Source organism: Narcine bancroftii, chromosome 8 (assembly GCF_036971445.1).
Source record: "Narcine bancroftii isolate sNarBan1 chromosome 8, sNarBan1.hap1, whole genome shotgun sequence".
Lineage (NCBI taxonomy): Eukaryota > Metazoa > Chordata > Chondrichthyes > Torpediniformes > Narcinidae > Narcine > Narcine bancroftii.
The window spans coordinates 41,622,207-41,642,589 of record NC_091476.1 but is presented as its reverse complement, the minus strand read 5'-3'; the positions used below and the strand labels follow the sequence as shown (position 1 = coordinate 41,642,589).

At 40.7% G+C, this 20,383-nt stretch overlaps 1 long non-coding RNA gene across 1 annotated transcript in view; it reads left to right on the top strand.

The window, feature by feature from the left end:
- Positions 1–6,471: 6,471 nt before the first annotated feature.
- The window catches only part of LOC138741723 (uncharacterized), a 92,876-nt gene continuing 78,964 nt past the window's right edge, over positions 6,472–20,383 (top strand). Inside the window, exon 1 of the long non-coding RNA XR_011343709.1 lies at positions 6,472–6,877. This is a non-coding gene — a long non-coding RNA (uncharacterized lncRNA). The remainder of the gene's footprint in view (positions 6,878–20,383) is intronic.

Sequence of the window (20,383 nt, the reverse complement as noted above, 5' to 3'; positions counted from 1 at the left end):
TGGCTATGGTAGTAATGAATAGTAAAGATATTAAATATTGATATTTTGAGAATGTTACAGAAAGGGTCAAGACATCCATGCCCAAAGTCCTTATATAATGAATGTCAGGGTCTTGGAGAGTAGACAGGGATGGAGGGACCTCAGGGTAAATATCAAAAGACCCCTGAAGGTGAACAAACAGTGAAATAAGCAGGTGGAGAAGGCACAAGGGATATAGTTGCATTAGGCATAGAATATAAAGGCTGAAATATGATTGTCCAAAGGAATAAAGCATTGTTTAGCCAGCAGCTAGTCTACAGCTTAACTTCTAAAAGGAAGGAAGAGATGATACACGAGAAGATGCAGAAGAGATTCACCACAATGTTGCCTGGGACGATGTGTTTCAGTAAGATGGAAAGATTGGATTAGCTTGGTTTGTTCTATTTGGAATGGAGGAGACGAAGGTGCCACAGGATAGAATGATGCAAGATTATTTTTAATTTTTTTTAAATTAAGTTAGACATATAGCACAGTGTCAGGCCAATTCGGCCCTATGAGTCCGTGCCACCCATTTTACTCCCCATTAACCTACACCCCGGTACGTTTTTGAAGGGTGAGAGGAAATGGAGCCCCAGGAGAAAACCCAGGCAGACACGGGGAGAATATACAGACTCCTGACATACAACACGGGATTCAAACCCAGGTCCTGTCCTGATCGCTGGTCCTGTAAAGGCATTGCACTAACCGCTATGCCAAACCAAGAGTGGCCCTTATGAGGGATATAGCAGCAAACTACAGATCATCAAAACAAGGAGTTGTGAGTTTAAACAAGGGGTGAAAGGTTTAAAGGAGACCGAGGAAGGCCTCTATTGCCCAAAGGGCAGTAGAAATCTGGAATGCTCTGCTTGAGGAGGTGGTGGAGACAGGAATGAGCCTTGAATCATTAAAGCATGGAAGACTCAGTGCATATAGATGGGAGGGCAGAAGAGAAAAATAGCTGAAAAATTATTGGAGAAGGAGGGTAGGTCTCTGAATGGAGAGAGAGAAGGGGAGGGGGAGCTGGAGGAGTGGAGAGAGGAAAAGAGAGAGAGAGGCCTAATGGAAACTGGAAGTCAATGGTAATGCTGTTCCTTTTTGTAGAAGGGTCCTGACCCAAAATGATGGCCATGTCTCGAAAAAGGATCCTGACTCAAAATGTTGACTGTCTATTTCTCTCCCTAGATGCTACCTGACCTGTTGAGTTCCTTGGAGCTTCTCATTCTTTGCTGCAGAGCTAAGAACCCAGGACAGGGAGATTAGCCTGAGGAGCTCTTTGTGAACTATTGCAGATAAGATGGGCCAAATTACATCATTCAAATTTTTTAACAATTCTACAATTTCTTAGGATATACAGGGAGAAATTATTTTCTCAAAATAGCATTGTGGAAAGGCATAATCCTGGTTTCAAGTCATGTCGCTAATCTTAGACACTGAAATTAAAGTGTTGATTTGTTTCAGCTTTGAAGAACTCCTGCTGTGTCATGTTGCAAGGCAGCTGAGCTGACTCAAAAACATTTAAAACTGTCAAGCTCTAAGCTGTGCCACAGTTCCGAATGAGGCCAGCCCAGCTTCTTACAGAACATCTGATGAGATCCCTGTAGTTAGTTATCCCTTTGGAGATCTGCCGCTCTACCCATTTAAGCTTGCTTTGTGTCACAATGACCAGCAACAAATTAACTTAGGGGCATTGAATTCTGGTGTTGATCAGATCTCTGAAATGCAGCTGAAGGTCAAACTGTGCAAATGTTCTTGACCTTGGGCAATCGTATAAAACAGACGGTAATAACTCCAAATATATTTTACATTTCTCTCCATTTTTCTTTGGCAATAAAAATCAAAGCCAGACACCATGGTGAACCTTGAGACCCAACATTGTTTGCCATCTGCCCCATCTGATCGTATCAAGCTGAATCTGAAAGTCAAATTGACATACCTGGCATTATATGGACTGCAGGCAAAGAATTCAATTAAAAATTAAATTCAATCTAAGATCTCAATGTTCTCAAAAGCAGATATTGTGTCTCACAATTATGCTGACAGCAGTTCTCAAAATCTCAAGATTTCTCCTTTCCTCTCACTCTGTCTCTCCCTCTCTCTTTCCTTTCCCTCTGTCTCCATTCCTCCAGCTCTGTATTCACAGAGTCACCCATTCCTCAATCAATTCTCACCTTTTCTCTGCTGTCCTCCCATCCATGTCCAATTAACCACTTTTGGCTGATGGTCAGTGCTCCTTCCCCCCCAGCCTTTCAATTCAGGTGCCTGTCTGGTTTTTGCTCACACCTTGAAGAAGAGCCGAGGCCTGAAAGGTCGGTTATATATCTTTCCCTATGGATGCTGCAAGACCTGTTGAGTTCCTCCGGCATTTCTGTGTTTTCACTAGATCACAGTACCTGCAGACCTTTGTGATTCTCCCCATATATATGATATACTGTAACTTTTGACTGTTGTAAAGCAAACAAAATGCCCCCATGATATCAATATTCCCTCATGGACCCTTAACATCTGAATTATTTTGTTGTAATTAATGTGCTAACGTTAATTGTCATCAGGGAACTTAGTTCGTGAATGATCTCATATGATGTTTAATGGGATCAAAACAAAAACTATAATGACATTAGTTATAGGGTTTTTTCTTTTTTTAACTTTTTTTATCGACAACATGGATAATATGTATCTTATTTTCCATTTTTACTAGCTGTGATTTTAATTTATTTTTACCTGAAGTTTGTATCATATAAATCTATGTATTTGATTTTACAATGGAACCCTGTTATAAAGCATTAGTTTGGGTCCAAAGAAAATTGCTTCACAAAAAAAGTGGAGTCGCACTAAATCGGAGTTTCAATAAATCGTTGAGTTACAGTTGAAATTAAAATGCAAGTTAATATTTATTTAACTGACCATCCCTGCTCCCCGCGGCAGTCTGAGGTCCCCACTCCCCTCGGCAGCTTGACGTTCTCGTACTCACTCCTGGCGGAAGCCCGAAGTCCCTACTGGTGGCAGCCTGATGCCCGAATCCAATGACTTGCCACTTTATATCCGAATTTGTGTTAAATCGGGGTGCATTAAATTGGGTTCCACTATTATTTTCTCAAAAACCAATAAAAAGATTAAAAAAGAAAAATGGAAACTATTGTGGATAGAAGATGAGGTGGAAACAAGAAAGAGACAAAATAAACAGCTCATTTTAGAATACAAAAATGTTCAATTATTTCCACTCTGTAAATAGAAATGTTTGACACTTTGTTAATTGCTATAGTAATGAGAAGCTGCATTACATTGTAATCAGAATATACTACTACTTATCAGCAGGGCCTGTGCTAGGAAATGCGGGGCCCAATTAGAAAATTGATAGCGGGGCCTCTACTCTACAAAAGTCGAAATTGATGTTTTATATTTCGTGTAGTATGCCAATCTTAGCCAAAAAGCATTAAATGCTTGATATACTAAATATTGAAAGATAATATGAAAGTTTTAACTTTTTAATACAAGTTAAGACAATTACAGACATACTGTTTATGCACAGGTCTTTTAGAAACAGACTTTCCTGACTTTTTTATTTGCAAAATCTTTCAAAATAATTTCAAAGTCAATGATTTTAGTAATGTCATTTTCTATAGATAGCATCGCCAAATTGTTTTGTCTCTCTTGTGAAATTGTTGACCGTAAGTATGTTTTAATCAGTTTTAGTTTTGAAAAACTTCTTTCGCCCGATGCGACTGTTACGGGCATTGTTAAGTAAATCCTCAAAGCAATAAAAACATTAGGTAATGCTGTGAATCGATTGTTTACTACCAGGTATTCAAACAGAGCTTGAGACTTAACGACACTGAAGGGAAGAAAAGTTCTTCGGCCAACAGATAACCATCCACGTCTTTAGTTGTTTCAGTAACTACCTCTCCATCAGTGCTCTGTTTTAGTATGGTGTCAGTTAAAGCTGCTTCAAGGTCTACTGTGTGTTTCCTTATTTCTGCTTATTTTGTAAGCTCTGAAAGTTATTTAAAAATCCAAATAATTTTACATGGCTTTTAAGCTGCTTAAATTTAGACTCTAAAGATTGAATAGCTTTGTCTAGCACTAAGCTGAAGCACTGAACTCTGTGCTTCTTTTGGATCATCTAAAGCTTGATCTTTTGCCTCATATGAAAACATTCTCTTCCTTCTACGTAGATTTTTTTCTTGAAATTGTCTAAACTCCAATGGTTTTTCAACAGCTTCAGCCAATTCATTTGCACCTATTAGGACATCATTAAAATTGCCCTCTCTATAAATTCTTAGCCATGATAATAGTTTTTCAAATGACTCCATGCCTTCATCTATGTCCTTTGTTTCACCTTGTAGTTCTTTGCTTACGTAGTTAACTTTAAAAAGTACTTCATGCCAAAATACCGAAGAAACTAAAAATTTTTAGTCTTTTAGCTGGTTTGCTAAAGATTCAGCTTTTGTTTTTACCTTGGGGCCATCTGTTATCTCTGATATTTCCACAAGTGCATCATATACTTCTCCAACCTGATAACGAATAGCTTTAATACTATCAATCTGACACTCCCACCTTGTGTTGCTCAAGGGTTTCACTGATAACCCGGGTACATGTTTGTTAAAAACTGCCGACCTCTTAGTTGATGCATAGAACATTATGTAAATCCTTTGCAAGATCCCAAAAAAATGTTATAGCATCTGGACAACACTTGGCTACATCTCCGAGTAAAAGGTTATAATTGTGACATGCACAGGGTACAAAGAAAGCTCTTGAATTATCCTTCAACAATCGTGCTTGTACTCCAGATGTGTGATCTTTCATGTTGCTACCGTTGTCAGAGCCTTGGTTCCGAATGTCTTTCACCTCTAAATTTAATTCCTTCAATGTGTTTCATAATGTTTTATATAAATCTTCTCCTGTGCTACTTTCAACCTGGATAAACTTTATGAAATGTTCATAAACACCTGAAGGAGCCAAGTTACCATCAGACACATACCTGATCGTTAGGGACATTTGATCTTGGTGACTCATATCAGGTGCGCAGTCTAAAATTATGGCGTAGTACTTAGCTGCTTTTACGCATTTCAGTATCTCATTCAAAACAGCTGTAGCCATAATGTTTAGTAGTTCATTCTGAGTATCTTTTCCTAAATAGCGATTATGAATTTCGTGGGTTTTGACTTTTCGTAAATGTTCTTCAAACTTTCCGAACAGCTCAACAAGACCTAAAAAGTTTCCATTTTGTATACTCTCATTACCAACTTTTTCCTCTGTTCCTCTAAATGCTAGATTTCTCTCAGCAAGAAACTGTGCTATTGCTACTAGCCTTTTGAATACATGTTCATTGACAATTATTTCAAGTTCTTTGTCAATTTTCTATCCACTACAAGGTCTTTGGTGTAACTCTCGGAAACTCCATAGGCTTCCAAATGGTTTTTAGAATTTTCATGCTCACACAACCTTGTATGAAGATTAAACCAGTTGTTGAATACACTTGTTGATAATGCACTGGTTGTGTTTTTAGCAAAAAGTTTACAATAAAAGCAATAAATTCTATCAGCAAACTGAGAGTATATAATCCAAGGTCTTTCAACACACTCCCCATTTGGAAGTTTCCTCTTACAGTGAAACTTTGAAAAACACAATTCCTTTTCATTTCATGGAAAATTGTTCACTGGAATAGGAGGACCTTTCATTGTTAAATAATCTCTTACATTTTGATTTATATATTCTGGGTCATCATAAATGTTAATTACAACTGTACTCATGGATGATCCATGATTGCGTGATGTTTGGGCTTGGTCTTTATCGGCTATAAGTGAACTTTCCGCTTTGGCACTGTCTTCTGGTGTATTGAGATGGTCTTCAATTTGATTCACAGCTGCGTCATCCTTTTCTAACTTGTTATCAATTTCATCATTATATTCATCAACTGTAATTGGACTTGAGGTTGTATTGTCATTTTCTGAATTGTTTTTGTTTTCTTCATCCTCAATACATGGGCATTTCAAAGATGGAGTGACAAGGAATTTTGTGATAGCACCTCTATGTTTTTCATTTTCAGCTACCTTAGCCTTGGTCAGTGCTCATTTCTGGTTGCCACTTAAATACTTACGCCCTTTGTCTCTATCTCTGCTTGTTCTTGCCATGTAAAATGACATACAAATTTTAAGCTGCTAATTATTGGGCTATATTTTTAAGGTATAAAAGGTAAAAGAAGTATATTTTAAAATGTTTAGAGTTAAAATGGGCACAAAAACCGACATTAGCAATTTGTTATAAAATTGGACTCGAAATCCCTGATAACATGTCAACGTTGTTCCAACAGTGGAACAATGTTGTCATCGTCATTGGTACAACGTCAATCCCACGTCATTTTGCTCATTAGCTTTACGTTGTTCCAAGGTCAGCAGCTGACAATAAAAGCAATAAATTCTATCAGCAGACTGAGAATATATAATCCAAGATCTTTCAACACACTCCCCATTTGGAAGTTTCCTCTTACAGTGAAACTTTGAAAAACACAATTCCTTTTCATTTCATGGAAAGTTGTTCACTGGAATAGGAGGACCTTTCATTGTTAAATAATCTCTTACATTTTGATTTATATATGCTGGGTCATCATGAATGCTAAGTACAACTGTACTCATGGATGATCCATCATTGCGTGATGTTTGGGCTTGGTCTTTATCGGCTATAAGTGAACTTTCTGCTTTGGCGCTGTCTTCTGGTGTATTGAGATTGTCATCAATTTGATTCACAGTTGCGGTTAGCAGCTGACCTTGGAACAACGCACCCAACTCTCAACTTGTGAACACCACCGAACAGCAAAACAAGCGACCGATTCTGAATTTATTGAATGATGACAACTTTGAATAAGGTAAGAATTGCCTTTATTTAGTAATGGTTAGGTTAGTTAGGTTAGGTTAGATTATGCTAGTTAAGGTTTCATTCTAGAATGGGGGGGGATGCACTTTGATTTTGCCATTTTTTTAGCTGATTTTCTAGTCAAATGTCTAGCTCTAGTTTGTCGCTAGATTTTTGGCTAGAAAATCAGTAGAAAAACTGATGCGAGTAACTGATGAAATTCGCCACCGAAGAAAGCAATTTCCGCATGGTCAAGCTAAACTGCACCTATTCCAAATCACCAAAAACATGAAATAGGCTATATTAAGCTCTGGCAATGGAATAGCATAGTTAGTAACAGTAGCCTAGTACTATTTTGATACTAAATCAAACCACAGCAAAATTATGAAGCAATGAGAGAGGCAACCTTGCTAAGAACATCCGGATCTTGTAAAGATGAATAACCCTGAGATGTACAGTACATGCCTCTATAGCTGAATAACCTTGTAAACCACCTCATAAAAGATAATCCCCACAGCGACCTAGCCTAGTAAAGATCAACGTAAACTAACCTAACTTCGGGGTTTTCATCTTTACAAGACCCAAATATCCTAACCAATTCCATCTATGATTGCTAATATTGTCAAGAAATTCTACGCTTAGGCCTAGGCTATTTACTTTCAGGCTAACTGCTTAAGCCTAGGCTATAGGCTAGGCCTGAGGCTAGCATGACGCTATCTCAATCTCATATTAAAGTACAAGTTCTCTTATTGATTAGCCTTTTGCCTGTTTTGATCTTGATAATAAGAAGAGACGCTTCATCAGCTCCGGAATACATCTATCTCACTGGGTCAAATGAATACGAAACATGAAATTTTTGGCTAGGGAGACAAAGGAGGCCTCTAGCCAGTAGTTTAATTGACGACATATTTCCTTTTTTTTTAAACTTTATTTAAGATTTTATAACATGAATAAAATAGAAGATTACATTTAAAAAGAATAAAAGTAAGATAATAAAATTACAGTACCACATCGGTAAACTAAATAAACTAACCCCCCCAATAATTATTACACAACATTAATAACCTAACTTAAAATTAGTCTAACCCCCCCCAAATAAAGAGTGAAGAGTTAATAAAGTGAACAATATTATATATAAGAAAAAAAACCCACTTACAAAAAAAAAGATAAAACATAACATAAAGATACTAACAAAAAAAAGTTATCAATACTAAAATATCAGACTTAAAAACATATTTAAAGCAAACAAATGCATATATTTAACAAACGGAGTCCACTTCAACCTATAAAAAGACATTCTATCCTGAATTGAAAAAGATATCCTTTCCATGGTCAAACAGGATTTCATCTCCAAATACCACCTATCTAAAGTTAATATATTTCTGTCTTTCCAAGTAAGTGCTATACATTTCTTGGCCACAGCTAAAGCTAAATAAATAAAGGAAATCTGATAATCCTTTAAACCTAAATCAATTAGTGATTGCATATTCCCTAATAAAAATATATCAGGATCTAATACAAGACAGATATTATATAAACTATTAAGTATAGATTGAATACCTTTTCGAAGACATATTTCCTAAAAATATTTCACTGAGATAATACGATTAATTAAGGGCAATAACTTCATGAGTTCACTGACAAATCCCTCTGTTTATAAGGCCTATAATATTATTATTTTCTTACCAGTTTAAACAAAGTCCATCACAGTGTTCTCTGCTCAAGGCCTGGGCTCAAACACGTGAGGTGCGGGTCCCAATTTGATCAAACTGGTCAATAAAACCAGCCCTGCACGCCAGTGGTTACATGTACAAAGGGCCTCAGGAATCAGAACAACGAGGAAAACTTCATATTCCTTGTTGCAGTGCTCCGTAGAATGTAAGCATTGGAAAAGAAATATGCGGATATGTTACTGTAAATTAACAAACAGGAAGAACAGTACTGAAAATCTGCACATGCTGGGGTCGAGTGAAATCCACAAACCTGGTGGGGAAACTCAGCTATGTCCACAAGAAGTAAAAGGGTAATGAACATTTTGGGGCTGATCCCTTTGTCCAGAATTCCTGAAGAAGGGTTAAGCCTGAAACCTTTTACCTTATATGGATGCTACGTAACCTGCTGAGTAAGAATGATTTGGCAATCCTTGAGAGTCTCTTTAATTCTCTGTGTCTCTCATTTTATGAAGCAGCTATGAAATATGACCCAGTAAGCTTAATGTCTTGTGAAATACACAAGCAGGAAAGGAACTGCATTTAAAAATGCACAATGAAGGAACATGGCCAATGAGAGTGACTACAGATGCTGAAAAATGAAGTCAGCACACAAAAAACTGAAGGAACAAAAGGGGTTAGGCAGTATCCACGGAAGAAAATAGACTGTCGGCGTTTTGGGCTGAAGCCTTTCATCGGGACTGGGAAGAAGGGGGATAGATGCCCAAACAAAAATGAAGAGCAAGAGCTGACAGATGAATGCAGGTGTGAAGGCACGAAAAATGGAGGTTAAGGAGGCGGATGCAAGACACGGGAAAAAATGAAGTCAGAATCTAGGAGGAAGAAGGAAGAGGGCTGGGATAGGACTAGGACTATCCCACTAAGCACTCAGTGACCGGCAGAGAGGGAGAGAAGGACTCAAGTCAAGGAGTCACCTCTTTGACAGGGAATTACAAACTAGAGGTCGTTTCCACATCGTTTGTATGCAGCGGTTGCCAGTACGAAGTAATTCTCTAAAACTAAAGCATTCTAGTTGTTTAATTCAAAATGTTTATATGTCTGAAGCAAAATTTACATAACAAAATAGTATTTGCAATGAAGATAATATATACAAAAATTAAGTTCTTAACTAACTCAGGAGGCTCGGGCCCTTTTACCTTCCAGACCTCTAGGCTTCGGCCTAATCAGCTAATGGTTAATCCACCACTAGATGCTATGTGACTTGCTGAATTTGTCCAAGCACATTTGTTCATTGTACTTGACCCTGATATCGGCAGATATTCTTCTTTAATTACAGAATCACTCTGCTTTTATTCATTTTTTTTTTGCTGCATGTTTTGTAGAGGGGCGACTTGTCATGAGAAGACCTCCCCAATAATGCAACATTCCGTCAGTTCTGCAGTGGGATTGTCAGTCTCAAATTCACACACTCTCAATCTTTCAAGTTTATTGTCACGGTACAACTGGTAGAGTGAGACAGGTTCTTCCATGAACAGTCCATCATGGATGGACTCTAACATGCAAACTGCCTTACAAAGTAAAAGAGCAAATGCACAATTTGCAGAGCATAGAGTTCCAGTAAAAAAGGGATTCATTACTACTGACATGGTCTTTGCCCTCAGACAGCTCCAAGAAAAATGCAGAGAACAAAACAAAGGACTCTACATCACCTTTGTTGACCTCACCAAAGCCTTCGACACCGTGAGCAGGAAAGGGCTTTGGCAAATACTAGAGTGCATCGGATGTCCCCCAAAGTTCCTCAACATGATTATCCAACTGCACGAAAACCAACAAGGTCGGGTCAGATACAGCAATGAGCTCTCTGAACCCTTCTCCATTAACAATGGCGTGAAGCAAGGCTGTGTTCTGGCACCAACCCTCTTTTCAATCTTCTTCAGCATGATGCTGAACCAAGCCATGAAAGACCCCAACAATGAAGACGCTGTTTACATCCGGTACCGCACGGATGGCAGTCTCTTCAATCTGAGGCGCCTGCAAGCTCACACCAAGACACAAGAGAAACTTGTCCGTGAACTACTCTTTGCAGACGATGCCGCTTTAGTTGCCCATTCAGAGCCAGCTCTTCAGCGCTTGACGTCCTGCTTTGCGGAAACTGCCGAAATGTTTGGCCTGGAAGTCAGCCTGAAGAAAACTGAGGTCCTCCATCAGCCAGCTCCCCACCATGATTACCAGCCCCCCCACATCTCCATCGGGCACACAAAACTCAAAACGGTCAACCAGTTTACCTATCTCGGCTGCACCATTTCATCAGATGCAAGGATCGACAATGAGATAGACAACAGACTCGCCAAGGCAAATAGCGCCTTTGGAAGACTACACAAAAGAGTCTGGAAAAACAACCAACTGAAAAACCTCACAAAGATAAGCGTATACAGAGCCGTTGTCATACCCACACTCCTGTTCGGCTCCGAATCATGGGTCCTCTACCGGCACCACCTACGGCTCCTAGAACGCTTCCACCAGCGTTGTCTCCGCTCCATCCTCAACATCCATTGGAGCGCTTATATCCCTAACGTCGAAGTACTCGAGATGGCAGAGGTCGACAGCATCGAGTCCACGCTGCTGAAGATCCAGCTGCGCTGGATGGGTCACGTCTCCAGAATGGAGGACCATCGCCTTCCCAAGATCGTGTTATATGGCGAGCTCTCCACTGGCCACCGTGACAGAGGTGCACCAAAGAAAAGGTACAAGGACTGCCTAAAGAAATCTTTTGGTGCCTGCCACATTGACCACCGCCAGTGGGCTGATATCGCCTCAAACCGTGCATCTTGGCGCCTCACAGTTTGGCGGGCAGCAACCTCCTTTGAAGAAGACCGCAGAACCTACCTCACTGACAAAAGGCAAAGGAGGAAAAACCCAACACCCATCCCCAACCAACCAATTTTCCCCTGCAACCGCTGCAATCGTGTCTGCCTGTCCCGCATCGGACTTGTCAGCCACAAACGAGTCTGCAGCTGACGTGGACTTTTTACCCCCTCCATAAATCTTCGTCCGCGAAGCCAAGCCAAAGAAGAAGAAAGAAGCAAGGGCATCATGAGATCACAGAGTGCTCGTCCGTTCACTTCTTCAACATTGTCAGTGACTCTACACCTGCCAATCAGACCAAGTGTTCCAAGAGATCTCCATTCTCTGGTAAGAAAGGTTCCTCTCAGGTCCCCTCTGAATCTTTTAGCCCTGACCATAAATCTATGACCTCTATCTCTGAAGAGGAGAAATGTCTTTTGCAGTCTACCCTATCTTTTTCTCTTTGGCTTGGCTTCGCGGACGAAGATTTATGGAGGGGGTAAAAAGTCCACGTCAGCTGCAGGCTCGTTTGTGGCTGACAAGTCTGATGCGGGACAGGCAGACACGGTTGCAGCGGCTGCAGGGGAAAATTGGTTGGTTGGGGTTGGGTGTTGGGTTTTTCCTCTTTTGTATATATCTCAATCATGTCTTCTCTTTATTTCCTCTGTTCAAAGAACACAAATCTAGTTTTATTTTTAAGAGATACTGCATGGTAATAGGTCATTCTGGCATACGAGCACATGCCAGCCCGATACAATTAATCTACAAATCCTGTATGCTTTTGGAGGGTGAGAGGAAACTGGAGCATTCGGCAAAAATCCATGCAGGTCACAGGGCGAACATGCATACTTACAGAATTGCTGAAATGGAACCCTGGTCACAGACTCTGTAATAGTGTTGCGCTAACCCTTACCATATCCATGCCAGCCTCTAATCTCCAATCCCTCCTCATAATTGAAATGCTCTATTCCAATCTGCTAAACCTCCTCTATGTGGTCTACAATTCCATCTTTATCCTGCTTCCACTGAAGTGATTTTCTTGTTTACCTCTGTCATTGGCCCCTACTGTATGTGGAATCAAGTTCTCTATTTTCTCCATTTTCTGTGTAATCCAAGAGAATCTTCAATTTACAAATTACTTGGTTATGGTTTCACCTTGAAGTTGAAATATATTCCTTCTTCAGTCTCTTCAAAATATTGATGACTGAATTGACATCATGGCTCAGGCTGCCAAGGGTAGATCTTTACCTTTTCAAGGTCTCCTGGAAGTTGGAGTCTCACAGTTCTCCTTCAGAACTTTCTCTCAAGTTTCTCTGTGCTTCTCACCAGAACAGTAGACAAACTATAGTCTAAATTAGATTCCAAGGAATGCTCTCTTGTTGTCTGTTGAACAAAGTGATGAAATGCGTCACCCTCAGCTCATGCCGTATTCAACAGGTAGACCTCTGACAGTGCAGGCACACCCACAGGCAGTGTTGGCCTGGGTTGTACTCTCTGCTCTCAGTCCTGGATCAATGCATTTTCACTTTGTTTTGTTCCCATTATTGACAACAATTGGAAAACATTCATTCCCTGAAGGCAACCCAGCCATTGAGAGCCTGGTATGCTCTGGGGTAAACCCTCATTGGCACTGTTATCAACTCTTAGCAAAACACTGGTGTTCACACAACTTGCCATAAGTCATACAGCTTGGAAGCAGGCCCTTCTGCCCAACTTGTGCACGTCAACCAAAATGTCCCACCCACATTAGAGTCACCTGCCTGCACTTTGTTCATGGCTATACTCTGGGCAAAAGATTCTCTTCATTTTTCCAATCTATTCCTTTCATGATATTGTACCTCTCTATGAGATCTCCCCTTATTGTTCTGTGCTCCAAGGAATAGGGCCTCGGTCTATAGCTCAAGCCACTGAGACCTGGAAAAATCATTCTATATCTTCTCTTCACCCTCCCCAGCTTGACAGTATCTTTCCTGTAGCACAATAACCAAAACAGAACACAATATTTCAAATGGGGTCTCACCAATGTCATATACAACTGCAACATGACCTCCCCCCCCCCCCCGCTGACTTCCACACACTGACTGATGAAGGCCAATCTGATGAAAACATTTTTTAATTACCCTATCAAGAAACTACGTACTTTTACTCCTAGATATCTCTGCAGTTCAACATTCCGCAATCCCCAATTCACTGTGTTGGTCCTACCCATGTTAGATCTCTTTTTCCTCTGTATTAAATTCCATCAACCATCCCTTTGCCCATCTGCCCAACTGATGCTATTTTTGGCATCTGTACATTGTATTCACCATCAACATTCTTTGTCCACAACTGGAAATTCTGAGCTGCCTTCCCTTCCAATACTGTCAAACCCCAAATCCATGGAAGCAAGTGGAATTCTAGATAAGGAGAATAATAATTTAGAAACTACATAGAACCTACAACCCCATCCTAAAACCTAATTTTGGATGTGAAGAGGATGTTGCAAATAGATTTAAAATTTAAGAGAGTTTGCCAAGTAAAGAGGTGGGGCTGAAGTGTTGTGATTTATTCAACCATGTACTAATACATTAAAAATGTAATATTATTGCACTCACTGACCTTATGTGAGGCTATGCCTTAAAAAGTCAGCCAATATCTTAAAGGATTTCTGTCACTTTGGCCATGATCTCTTCTCACTGCTATATTCTCTAGTCCTGCACCTCTAGATTCAAGAACAGATATTTTTCCAAAACTTATCAGATTTATATTTTTTTTTTATTACATGCTTTAAATCCATGTCCACCATCAAACTTCAATCTCACCCCTTACTCACCACTGCTGTTATTGACCTCTCTTTTTCAGCCTCTCATTTTCAACCTCTTTTTGCTGCAGTTAGAGGTTCCCATTTGCTTCAAAAGGGTATGAATCATCTCGGTGCCTGAATGACTTCTGCTAACTTTCATCTGTGATGAAATGCTTTCAGAGGTTGGTCATGGCCAGAATTGACACTAACCTATGCAAAGATCCGGACCTGCTGCAATTTGCTTATCATCACAATCGCCCCTCAGCTCCGGAGCACCTTGAAAACAGCAACTCATACATACCGCTGCTCTTCATCGACTACAGCACGGTTATCAATACCATTATTCCCTCAGTGCTGGTCAAGAAGCTGCAAACTCTGGGGCTCTGCACCCAACTCTGCATCTGGATCCTTGACTCCCTCATTGGAAGATCACAGTCAGTACGAATTGAAAGCAACATTTCCTCTGCGCTGACGCACACCAGAAATGTGTGCTTAGCCCGCTGCTCTATTCATTATACACCCACGACTGTGTCACCAGGCACAATTCCAATGATAGCTACAAGATTGCTGGTGATACCATAGTTGTCGGGAGAATCAGAAACGGCAATGGGGAAGCGTGCAGGAGGGAGATAGATCACCACTTTGAGTGGTGTCACATCAACAACCTTACACTCAACATTGGCAAAACCAAGAAGATAATTGTGGACTTCATGAGGGAGTCTGGTGAACACAATCCAGTCCTCATAGAGGGCTCAGAGGTGGAAAGGGTCAAGAACTTCAAATTCCTAGGTGTCAACATCTCTGAGGATCTGTCCTGGAGCCTTCATGTTGATGCAATCATGAAGAAGGCTCGCCAGAGGCTATTCTTTATGAGGTGTTTGAGGAGATTCGGTATGTCACCGAAGACTCTCAAAAACTTCTACAGGTGTACCGTGGAGAGCATTCTGGCTGGTTGCATCACTGCCTGGTATGGAGGCGCCAATGCTCAGGACAAGAATAAACTCCAGAGGGTTGTTAACTCAGCCTACGACATCACAGGCATCAGACTTCACTCCATCAAGGACATCTACGTGAGCCGGTGTCTTAAAAAAAGCAGCCTCTATCCTCAAAGACCCCACCACCCAGGCCATGCCCTCTTCATTCTGCTACCATCTAGAAGGATGTATAGGAGCCTGAAGATGAGCACTTAGTGGCAGAATGACAGTTTCTTCCCCACTGCCAACAGATTCCTGCATGATCAATGAACCAAAGACACTGCCTTACTTTTCATGCATTACTATTTTAATTTATTTTATATAGATTATTGTTGCAAGATGTTTCAAAATATAAATGTTTTCACTGTGATGATGCTGCAAAACACCTATTCATGACTTGTTCTTGACAATAAATTTGAATGTTGATTCCATAATGGATATTACACCCACCTTTTCTATCCAGTCCTGGCCTCTTATAAACTGGCCAAAGGATTCCTGAATTTTCTCAGTTCCAATGGAAACAATTCCAGTGAGGTGAAAGTTTGGTCAGAACTAAAAATCCTCAACCTTGGCAGCATCCTTGTAAATCTCCTTTGCACCCTTTCCAAGTTCAGTCCCAGCATTGTGTTTTTACTACAATCAGTAGAATTTTTCACTCAAGTTCAGTTACATCTGTTGTACTCAGGGATTAGTATTTTATTGAGATGTAACTATCCCACACTTATATTTAAAGGAGGATTACCAAAGGAAAGAAGCTCAAAGGTTTGCTTAATCAACTGCCATACATGTCAGTGATCCAGCTTTGATTCCGTAACTGCTTAACTTGCTTACAGTTCCAGTGAAAATGACCCTTAAATCTTCCTATTAAGCCATTAAACTTTGAGAAAATAAAATTAAAATCAAGTTCAACAAACAATGTGGATGTTTACAGAGTGTTATAATTTATTACAAGAAGAATTGCATGCAAAAGCAAGGAGGTTAGGTTTCCATTATTTAAGACACTAATGAGACCAGATTGAGAGGACTGTGAAAGGTGTTGACCTCTTAATTTAATGTAGGGACATAAATATATTGGAAATTGGTAGAGAAGGTTTATGTCTGGAGTGGGCAAATTGTCTAATGTCTTGACAGACAGAATGGTCTCATTCTGACATGGAGTCAAATAAAGCTCAAACAATAAAACATTTCCAGGCCCAGTGCTGAGAGGGTGCTGCACTGTTGGAGTGGCAGAGCTACAGGGGTTTTGCACACTCTTTCTCTTTTTACTCTTGGCATGGTTACAAATTAAATGTTAGAACAGACTTCAACTCCCCTCTCACGAGATGGGAAGGTTATCCTGTAGATATGTACCTTTCTTTTCGCTATCTTTTTTCTGAAAGATGAATTTATATAAAAATTCTTTTTGCAATATATTCATTACATTTTAATTGATTGTTTTTCAACTGCATCACAACGGACATAAATCACCTTCAATTATAAGCTCGAATAAGTAATATCCATTATGGAATTGGTGGAAAAACTCTTTCAGTTTGAAAAATTACAGGAGTTTGATGATGAACTTCAAAAAAAGACAGTGGTAGAAGAATTCCATTTGTCCTTGAGAAATGCAAATTTATTAAAAGGGTTCAATATTAAGAGGAAATGCTATCCAATGCTGATTAAATGTCTACCTTGATTTACCGATATAAAATGCACAGATTCCTTGAACAAACCAATGTCATCTTTGATCCGACTTGCATCATAATGGGATTATGCTTTCTTGTGCAGTGAAGGTTATTCAGTCAAAAAGGTTACTTTCAACAGATAAAGAGGAACAGGAGACGGAAGGAGACAGCAATCTGTTTCTTTCAATTATATTTGTTTTGGGGCTAGGTCAGGTTTGGAAGGCCTCCTGTAATCCCTGTCTTGGCTTGCCTTGAGAAAATGGTTCTCGAGCCTTGCACATTGAAGCAATAGTTTTTGCCAATGAAGCAATAGGTTGGTCACTTGTTGACTGTGGTCCTGATGTATTTCAGACCAAAAAGAACAAGGAAATTTGGCTGAATCGTACTGCTGAAGCAAAAATCAAAACAAAAAAAATAACTACAAATATGGAAATCAGATGGGTATAAAAGAACATTGATTAATTTTCAGGGATCTAGCTATCCCTAATATTTACTGCCCATGCTGAATTATAGGGAGCTACATTCTTGAATCACTAGTGCTCTTCTAGTGAAGATATTAACTACTACAGTGCTGTTGGCGAGGGAGTTCAGGGTTTAGTTGCAGTTATGAACAATTGCTCCAGATAAAACCATAGAACACTACAGCACAGAAACAGGGCTTTCGGCCCAGCTATTCTGTGCCAAATTAATATTCTTCTTGGTCCCATAACCCTCTGTAACTCTCTCATTCATGTACCTATTCAAACTTTTCAAAATTGAGCCGAATTAGCCTGTTACAGTGGTGTATGTGTAAATTTTTCAAAACATTAGAAAAAGTAAATTACTGCCCTTTAGCCCAACTCATCCATGCTGACAAAGTTGACATCCTGGGCTAATCCAATTTTGCCTGCATTCAATCCAGATTCTTCTGAATTATTATCTCTATGTCAGATCAAATGTCTTTTGAATGTCAGAATTTTGCCCACTTCTTCAGATTCCTCTGGCAGCTCGTTCCAGATCTGGATTGCTCTCTGAGTGAAAGTGTTGCTCTCTTTTACTTTTAGCCCAGGCACCTTGGAGCTGGAAGTACCTTCTCGGGAAAAAATTACTGTGACCTATGCCCCTCTTGATGTTGTAACCCTTTCGATTTTGTAACCTTCTCCAAGATCACTCATCATCCTCTTTTGCTCCGGGAAAAAAAGACCAATCTATCCAACGTCTTCTTCTAACTCAAGCCCAACTGTCCTGGCAACATCCTGGTGAATCTCTTCTGTACCCCTTCCAATTTATTGATGTCCTTCCTACTGCGATTAGAACTCCTTCATGTGGTCTCTACTCACTAACCAATTATCTGCAGCAGGAGGTCCCAACCTTTGTACTCAGTTCTCCTGCCCAATGAAGGCAAGTGTGTCAAACACTTTCTTCACTATCTTGTCCACTTGAGTGGTCATTTTCAGGGAACCACGCACCTGTTGTCTTGACTTAAACCACGTAGAAATTGTGGAAATAACAAATAATAGGAATCAGATATTTTAAGCAAAACTGACATAGGATGTGTTAATCAGATTTATGGCCTTTTACAACAAAATCTTTTTGTATTTATGTCTTTAATTTATATTTTTTTTTACTTTGCATTTTTTAATTCATTATTCTATTTTTAAATTTAAATTTTTATTGTTGATGTTCAATTCTTTTTTTTGGCTTGGCTTCGCGGACGAAGATTTATGGAGGAGGTAAAAAGTCCACGTCAGCTGCAGACTCGTTTGTGGCTGACAAGTCCGATGCGGGACAGGCAGACACGATTGCAGCGGTTGCAGGGGAAAATTGGTTGGTTGGGGATGAGTGTTGGGTTTTTCCTCCTTTACCTTTTGTCAGTGAGGTAGGCTCTGCGGTCTTCTTCAAAGGAGGTTGCTGCCCGCCAAACTGTGAGGCGCCAAGATGCACGGTTTGAGGCGATATCAGCCCACTGGCAGTGGTCAATGTGGCAGGCACCAAGAGATTTCTTTAGGCAGTCCTTGTACCTTTTCTTTGGTGCACCTCTGTCACGGTGGCCAGTGGAGAGCTCGTCATATAACACGATCTTGGGAAGGCGATGGTCCTCCATTCTGGAGACGTGACCCATCCAGCGCAGCTGGATCTTCAGCAGCGTGGACTCGATGCTGTCGACCTCTGCCATCTCGAGTACTTCGACGTTAGGGATGTAAGCGCTCCAATGGATGTTGAGGATGGAGCGGAGACAACGCTGGTGGAAGCGTTCTAGGAGCCGTAGGTGGTGCCGGTAGAGGACCCATGATTCGGAGCCGAACAGGAATGTGGGTATGACAACGGCTCTGTATACGCTTATCTTTGTGAGGTTTTTCAGTTGGTTGTTTTTCCAGACTCTTTTGTGTAGTCTTCCAAAGGCGCTATTTGCCTTGGCGAGTCTGTTGTCTATCTCATTGTCGATCCTTGCATCTGATGAAATGGTGCAGCCGAGATAGGTAAACTGGTTGACCGTTTTGAGTTTTGTGTGCCCGATGGAGATGTGGGGGGGCTGGTAATCATGGTGGGGAGCTGGCTGATGGAGGACCTCAGTTTTCTTCAGGCTGACTTCCAGGCCAAACATTTTGGCAGTTTCCGCAAAGCAGGACGTCAAGCGCTGAAGAGCTGGCTCTGAATGGGCAACTAAAGCGGCATCGTCTGCAAAGAGTAGTTCACGGACAAGTTTCTCTTGTGTCTTGGTGTGAGCTTGCAGGCGCCTCAGATTGAAGAGACTGCCATCCGTGCGGTACCGGATGTAAACAGCGTCTTCATTGTTGGGGTCTTTCATGGCTTGGTTCAGCATCATGCTGAAGAAGATTGAAAAGAGGGTTGGTGCCAGAACACACCCTTGCTTCACGCCATTGTTAATGGAGAAGGGTTCAGAGAGCTCATTGCTGTATCTGACCCGACCTTGTTGGTTTTCGTGCAGTTGGATAATCATGTTGAGGAACTTTGGGGGACATCCGATGCGCTCTAGTATTTGCCAAAGCCCTTTCCTGCTCACGGTGTCGAAGGCTTTGGTGAGGTCAACAAAGGTGATGTAGAGTCCTTTGTTTTGTTCTCTGAATTTTTCTTGGAGCTGTCTGAGGGCAAAGACCATGTCAGTAGTTCCTCTGTTTGCGCGAAAGCCGCACTGTGATTCTGGGAGAATATTCTCGGCGACACTAGGTATTATTCTATTTAGTAGAATCCTAGCGAAGATTTTGCCTGCAATGGAGAGCAACGTGATTCCCCTGTAGTTTGAGCAGTCTGATTTCTCGCCTTTGTTTTTGTACAGGGTGATGATGGTGGCATCACGAAGATCCTGAGGCAGTTTACCTTGGTCCCAACAAAGCTTGAAAAACTCATGCAGTTTGGCATGCAGAGTTTTGCCGCCAGCCTTCCAGACTTCTGGGGGGATTCCATCCATACCTGCTGCTTTGCCACTTTTCAGTTGTTCGATTGCCTTATATGTCTCATCCAGGGTGGGAACCTCATCCAGCTCTAGCCTTAGGGGCTGTTGAGGGAGCTGGAGCAGGGCGGAATCTTGGACTGAGCGGTTGGCACTGAAAAGAGATTGGAAGTGTTCTGACCATCGGTTGAGGA